This window comes from Cryptotermes secundus, unplaced genomic scaffold, assembly GCF_002891405.2.
Source record: "Cryptotermes secundus unplaced genomic scaffold, Csec_1.0 scaffold709, whole genome shotgun sequence".
NCBI lineage: Eukaryota > Metazoa > Arthropoda > Insecta > Blattodea > Kalotermitidae > Cryptotermes > Cryptotermes secundus.
Genome location: NW_019738358.1, coordinates 1,303,316 through 1,311,318, shown reverse-complemented (window position 1 = coordinate 1,311,318; position 8,003 = coordinate 1,303,316). Strand labels below are relative to the sequence as shown.

The 8,003-nt window shown below is 42.5% G+C and overlaps 1 protein-coding gene across 1 annotated transcript in view; it reads left to right on the top strand.

Annotated features, from left to right (window-relative positions):
* The first annotated feature begins 524 nt into the window (after positions 1–524).
* The window catches only part of LOC111870878, a 50,979-nt gene continuing 43,500 nt past the window's right edge, over positions 525–8,003 (top strand). The window contains exon 1 of the mRNA XM_033754031.1: positions 525–720. The gene's annotated coding sequence lies outside the window, so the exon portion shown is untranslated. The remainder of the gene's footprint in view (positions 721–8,003) is intronic.

Sequence of the window (8,003 nt, the reverse complement as noted above, 5' to 3'; positions counted from 1 at the left end):
AGAAAGTGCCTCCTGTACGCATTGGATATGAGGCTGGGTGAGAACCAGAGCCGGTACGGAAGACATGGAGAAGTGAAAATTCTTGACCTTACCGGGACTAGAACTACAAACCTTCGGTCGTCCAGCCAGTAGCCAGTCGCTATACCAACTACGCTATCCCGGCTCTCATGCACAGGGATAACTTTTCTTTCTAATTTACCCGCTGTTACTGATCTGTAAGAGGAGCAACTGAAAAATTACTCTCCATTTCCTAACGGAACAGGCTTTCGTATAGAGAAAGGGGATTCCGTAATCGTTCAAGGAAAACACTAAGAATAATAATAAAAAGTACCACTACCACGTTATGGTTCTGAGAGAGAGAGTTCCGTCTAGTTCGCTGGTGGGAGGGTTTGAAAGAAGTAGGGGAGACAGACACCGGGAGTGGGACAGAGAGAGAAGCGCTGAAGTTCACCTTCGTAACAAGGAATGGCCTGCACTATCGATATTCGCAGCGATAATATCGAAAAGACACAGTATAAATTGCAATAACGTCATTAGGTGACTTGAGCTGAATATATCTGAAAGTCCTTAACACTAATTTGATGTGACGGCGGGTACTGACAGTTCGTTAGTGTTCTGTGTTACGTCTGCTCTCGGTACTTCTCGAGTGAATCTGTGTTAAAGTGTTTCGATATGGCAGACTAGCAACCAAGTGACGTCAGTAACAGTGGAATAAAAACAGTAAGTACGATATATATTGCGCAATACAGCTACAGATAATCAGATTTCGTGATGGAATGGTTAGCACGCCTGTTTCTAATTCGGAAAGTCCTGTGATCAGATCTGATCCCGGTGGCTAGCTGTACTCAATTTGTGTGTGTTTTTTTTCTCATTAGCTCTATGGTGATACCAGGCCAGTCTCTCAAATTAGGCTTCGACTACATCTTTTTACATGATTTCCAATTATTTTTTTCTAATCGTACTATCAATCCAGGCTATATAGTCTCAGTTATTGACAGCAGCATTAAACAAACCACACGTAACATACACACAAAATATTACTTACAGTGACTACTTCAATTAATTCAGTTGTTTTCCTATTTTAGTATGTTGGAAGTTGGGGGGGGCAAAAATAAATATGGTCCATTATAAATCACGTGAAGTTTTTATCAGCAAATCACAAAGATATATTTCTATAGAAGTCGACAGAGTGGGGGGAAGGCGTAAGACGGGCACTCTCCCCCACTCCATAGATTAGAAAAAAAAACAATGAATTATACCAAATATTAATACATAAAATTAAAAATAATTTTTAGAAGATAAAAAAGATGTTTTATCCAGAAAATTCAACGGAAAGTTATAAACGTATATTTAAATGGATTAAACCGAGTTTTAAGAAATTTTTCTGACCCTTCCTCTTTAGAGAACTGAATGTGCTCCTACCCCTTACAAAATATCCTAGCAGCTCCCATGTGTTCGAAGTTGGTTGGCGCGAAAAGATTAGAAACGAAATGTGAACCTTTAATTGTTTTTTTTATATTTCCGATATTCTTCAATATGTGGTGTTCATGGATATGGTAACATGTGCTGTGGTATAGTTCCCAAATTTTCAGAGAAACAAACTATTCATCTACCAAACTATATTACATTACATTCTTGAAAACTTGTTTTAATATTCAAGAGTTCATCTTGTTGGATACAACACCGGTGTGTAGAATTTCAAGCGATGTTTCGGAGTAACATAACGCCTCCATACATTGTTTGTTTCTTGCGTGACTTCTTCATTCCTAAATATGAAGGAGACATGTTATTCTGAAACAACTGCTGACTTTCAACTTAAATGTTATTTCCAAAATGTAAAAATATTAATTCCCATTTTCCTCTCCGATTTTCGATGTAAAAGTAAAATTCTCCCGCGTAACTGGCAGGCTATTGACTTTATTAGTGTAAATATTTGGGGCACACGATAGCTTAGTTGATGGAGGCATTACGGTACAAGCCGGAAGGTCGCGGGTTCTAGTCCCGATGATGTGGATATTTCAATTTACCTAATCCTTCCAGCCGCACTATGGTGCTGGGATCGACTCAGCCTCTAATAGAAATGAGTGCCAGGAATATTCCAGTGGGTAAAGGGCGGCCGGCGAGTAAGGCTGACAACCTTTCCGCCATCTGTGAGCCAAGAATCTAAAGAAAATATGGGAGCCTCGACGTCTCACAATCTTATGGACCTTCACGCCCTGTTACAGGGAAAACTTTTACTGTAAATGTTTATTTATATTTCCTGATCCACGCGGCGGAAAAGGAACATGTATTGTTTTATATTTTTGTACAGAACTATAAGTTTAGGATAAAATAGTAGCTTCATAGCTTCAACCTACAAAGAATTTAAAGCATTCTTGATTCTTCTGTTTTCTCGGCCCGGTTCTGTATGTGATAATTTCCTTATTTGTTCAAAATTTGACTTGACCTACTCTTTCGCCCCAGAAGTACACAATGTATCAAATAAAAGACGCCAAGTGCACTTGGAAGTACTGCACCAGAATCATCTTTGTGAGTATAGGCATACTTGCAAGCACTGAATACATATTATACTCTTAGGAATGTGGGTCTATACATCCCTCCTCCATACTCCTTAATGGCATAGTGCTTAATTAGTCAAGAACAAGGACATCGCTTTTACTCTTCTTAGGAAAGTTCCCGTGGAAGTGTTAATGACTAATAATTCCCTCCAACTCCCACTACTTAGAACATGAAAGAAATAAAGGTAAAGCTATCCCTGTAACAGACAGTGGAGGCCCATAGAGTTGTGAGACGTCGAAGCTGCCATATTTTGTAGACATTCTGCTCACAGATGACGGTGAGGTTGTCAGCCTTAAGGGTCGGCCGCCCTTTATTCCCAAGAAGATTCCTGATACTCATTTCTGTTAGAGTCTGTGTCGATCTCAGGGCCAGAGTGGGGCTGGAGGGATTGGGTCAATTGAGAAATCCAATTCTCTCATTGAGAATCGAACCAGTGACCTTTCGGCTTGTAGCATGGTGCCTCAACCAACTACGCTACCTCGTGCTTCGTGTGGAGATATAAAATATAGAAACTGCAGATCAATCGATGATTCGAATTAACGAATAAATTCGACTACAAATAATGCTTTGGGTTTGTAATAGCGGGGGGGGGGGATTAGGCCCAACCCTCTTCCTTACAGCTCTTCTCCCGTTTCTCATTCGTCTTAACATACTGCAGCATACACAGGGGTTACTAGGCACTCCGTTTCTAGGCAACGGTTCAGTAAACACGTCCCTGCTGCAACGAATGAGAACACATCACTAGAGTTACTGCTGGAAACGGTGTTTTCTATTCGGTCTGTACAAAGTGGCTATAAGGAAGACAACTTGGGCGACCCAGTTATGAGTCAGTAGCACGTGTGGAGGCGGGTTCGAATACCTCCACCGTAGCCCTGCCAGTAGTAGGAGGTGACGAAAAGGGAACCCAGTGCCTCAGGTTTAACTGACCACCCTGTTCTTAGGAGTTATAAATACGGGGACCTGGCCCTCCAGGTTGGAGGAGTCTCAAATCTGCAACAGTAAATATAGTCATGAGTCCCATGGGACTCAGACCCGAGAATGACTGCTATGGCGAGGGCCAGCAGCAATGGTAAATTAAAGACCCGTCCTCTCGCCAGAGAGGATGTCACTTGAAGACTATGACTGCAAGAGTTCGGTTAAAAATTGCTGGTCGTGAGTCTCAAAGTGATTGGCGCAAAGACGAACTGATTGGCGGTAAGCCGCCAGTTGTGAAATAATTCTGACTCGTGACTCGGACTCCAACTGACCCAGTTAGTAAGTGTCAGTAATCAGTTAAAGTAAGTTTATGAAGAGAAGACTAAAAGGTTGGTTAGAAATGGCCGCCAGCCTGAGACTTACTCTGTTAAGAGTTGAGTTGTGCATGGCAGGCTGTGAAGATAGGACCTGAGCGTGGAAAGCTGAAGAATCTCCACTGTTAGAAGCAGTTGCTAGGAAACGGCTTTTGAAGACACTGAAGAGTGGAGATGACTTAGCGTGTACTGGTTTGTAAAGCATGAAGATAAGCGATCGCACTGTAAATATTCGTAGTTCTGAGTTGTATGGATAAGTGGTCAATAAATCTATTCACCAATCCATACCCCTTCTATAGTCACACACAATATGACGTCATGCAATCTGTATACTGATAGCGTTATTAGTCCACAATAGAGGAGCCTGAAATTGGGCCTAATGCGATAGGGTTAAAATATTATATTTATGGACATTTTCCGTCGTTCTGTTTATGTTTAAAGAGCCATCTTGTTTTTATTTAAAACACAAAGTTTCGGAGACTGGATTCTGTCTCTGTCTTCAGGTAAAATATCCTCAGTTGCGCTCCATCGATAGAGCTAGTCCCTACCTCAGACACCCGCACCGACACGAGGTAGGATATACAAATCAATGACAGCACAAACCATCTACGAGAGTTAAGGCAAAATATTAAAACATTAAAATAGTCCACATTATGAGGCCTAGCACTAGAGTACTATCAGAATATGAGTCATCATGGAAGAGATAAATAGGGTAAGTTCGGGTGTATGGGGCCATGGGGTTATTACACCTGTTTTCACCGAAATCTCCGGATCTGCATTATTGGTGGAGCAGTAATCGCCTCTGTCATGTGGACCACAGAGAGCGCGTTGGAGGACTGCGTGAACAGACGAACATGCTCGAGTGATACTTGTTTCCTTGCAGCTCTTGTGTAAGGTACGCTAAAAACAAGGCGTTTTTAAACATTCGTAGATATTAACTTTGCAGTTTAGTCAGATGTTATACTGAACTACAGTTTCTTGTTATTCTCTGTGAGATTTAAAGAGCAGTCATCTGATGACCCGGTCGGAATTTGTACCAAGCATCTCACGAACAAAATTATAACCACTGCGAGCAGCCTCCTCGGAAGTATCATGTTTCAGACAACTATTACGTGACATGGCTACGTCAGAGGGAGGTCGAGACTGGATCATGATAAGTTGCGAAACCCGTCCTCTCGAAGTTACATATATGTTGCGAGAAAGTTTCTGGGGATGTGCTAACGACTAAGAACATGAACAAAGTGATAACTGGAAGAAACTACTAAACCATGGCCAAACTTCAAAGGCTGTGCCGAAAATCTACATTCCTACTGCGTCTTCAGGGACGATCGTTGTGGGTGTCTGTCATTTTCACATAAATTCTAAACAAGTAATTACCGACGAAGGGAAGGCATGGGTTCGATTCCCGATGAGGTCATTGGATTTTTCAAATAACCCAATCCTTCCAGCTGCACTATGGCCCTGAGGTCGACTCAATCTCTAACACAAATGATTATCCGGAACTTTCATGGGGGGTAAAGGGCGACCGGGGCGTAAGGCTGATAACATTACCGCCATCTGTGAGCCGACTGTCTAGAGAAAATGTGGGAGCCTCGACGTCTCACAACCCTATGGACCTTCGCCGCCTGTTACAGGGACAGCTTTACCAACTGAATACTTGCTTTCATAGCCCATATGTAACATCCTCTCTGACGATAGGATGGGTCTGTCGTTTATAATTGCTGCTGGTCCTCGCCAGCGCAGTCCTTCTGAAGTCGGACTCCTGCAGGACTCGTGATCATGTTCTACTGCCTCAAATTCGAAACTTCTCCACCCTGGGGGGCCAGGTCCCGTATTTATATTTCCGCTGGCTGGTGTGCTCGTTACATAACCTCTTGACACTGACCGCATAGAAAACACCATTTCCAACATTTTCTCTGTTGTTTTGCGCAATCTCGTTGCTGTGGGAACCTGTTTGTTTGTGAAGGCGTTACGCAGTAGCGGTTGCGTATAATTAATTATTAAAAACCTGTTGCCTAGAAGCGGATATTTTTGGAGGTCTTTATTCAATAACGGTACTACACGGTACAATAGTTTTCGAAAGGATGCGGAAGGAAACGGCCGTGGCCTATATGAATATACTGTGACAATACTGGCAATAACTGGAGAGGCTGGTCACGGTAGCCCAGCGGTCTAAGGCATGTACCGTCTTCGCTCGCTCGGGAAGCCGGGATCTTGTATTCGAATTCCGCACAAGACAAATGTTTTGTATGTGTATGTGTTTATTCTGTGTTTGTATTGTCCTGTGTTTAGATAGAGGCCTTGCGATTGACAGATCACCCGTCCGAGGGGTTCTACCGTCTGTAAAATGATCAAATTAAAAGAAAGATAACCTCCACACCCTAAGATATAAGAGAAACGGGTAAAGTAGAATAACCTTGGAAGGAATGAGGAAAATAATGACGACCCTCAGTCAGGAGATCCACGATTCTAACCAGGCACTTTCCGAACGCAGATTAGGAGCATTAGAATTATGCTATCAACTAAGCAGACAGACCAAACGAATTACGTGTCGTAGTCGTTCAGACCTGAAGCAATGGTGTCCTATTCCCACTGAACTCCTCAGAGGCCGAGGTTGATAACCGTAGCAAAACCCAGCCATCCTTGACTGTAAACGATTACAAAACATTGACATGTAGAAATAAGGGTCTACAGTATGTAAGACGCTATGCTGCATGTTCTTGTGACATGTATTCGACCTTGTCGGTAACGAGACCAAAGCAATTGGACAAAACTAAATGCCCTCAATCAGACATGTATCCAGGTGTTAAAAGTGAATGTCCTTCTTTCTTATTGCAGATTCTGAACTACATTCCGCTTGCCTAACTTGACATTCACAAAATTACAGTAATGACTCAGTTTTCACATCCAATTAGTGACGTTTAGGAGGAGCTAATATTCAAAGGAGCTCAAGGTCGGTTCCTCTCGGACTCCTTACAAATTACTCACTTGACTTTGCGTGTTTGGAAGCTAACGTTCACTCTAATCCAAGGTGAAGTTAAAATTATCCCTACAATTGAGCACTATGTATGAAGATGTAAGGCAGAGTGGACGCATGGTTCCACACATTCTTATCTACGGCACTAGATATAGATCAGTGGTCAGCTTTACGCTCCGGCTGCTTTACCCCCAAGAGCGAAGAGCCGGGTAACATCTGGATAGAAATTTGGGTTGGCTTCAGTGTCGGTCTGGATGCTGTCAGCCTCTGTCGGTAATCGAACTAAAATTTCTCTGTTATCCGGACCATAGCCCAGTTAGAAGAAGTTCTCATACACAAATTATCACTTCAACTCTCTCTCCTACTTCAACCTTTGAACTTAGAATCAGATTTTCTTTATGGCTGGCAGTTTAAAGCCAATCACTTTGTCTTGGTGACAAGACCCTTGAGAATCACGACCAGTATTTTTTTTCAACTGAACACTTGCGGTTATAATCTTCATGTAACATCCTCTCTGATGAGATGGGTCAATCGTTTACAATTGCTGATGGTCCTCGACAGCGCAGTCATTCTTATATCTGAGTCCCGCGGGACTCATGACCATATTTTACTGCCTCAGATTCAAGACTCCCCCCACCTGGAGGGCAAGGTTCCCCTATTTATATCCCCAAGGAATTTGAACCTAGAAATTAATCTAAGAGTTCTAAGCATTCAGTTCGAATGTTACAGAAAGCACACTGGCTCTCCACTATAATAAGTCGATTAACACTATTCAGGGAAACATTCACTGTTTACATTTGTATAAATGTGGTCTGTGAGAAAAGTTCTGTTTTTTCTTTCAGTGTTAAAGTTAATAGAAGATACAGTTGTACTGTGAAGCCGGCATTGTTCAGTCGGTATACCTACGGCCTATCAGCTGGACGGTTAGGATTTGATTACCAGCAAGGGCAAGAACTATTCTCTTCTCCATAACTTCCAGACGGTCTCTGGGGCCCACCCAGCCTATCAATTGGGGAGCTGGAAATTTTCTCGGAGGTAAAGGGGCTTGGTGGAGATTCTGACCCCTCACCTCCTTCTAATGTCAAGGTCAGAAACGGTGGAGCTATACCGCCGGGCCCTCGTCTTATATATAAGAAAAAATAATTTACCGGGCCACGATATCACAAAGGTTGAGAACT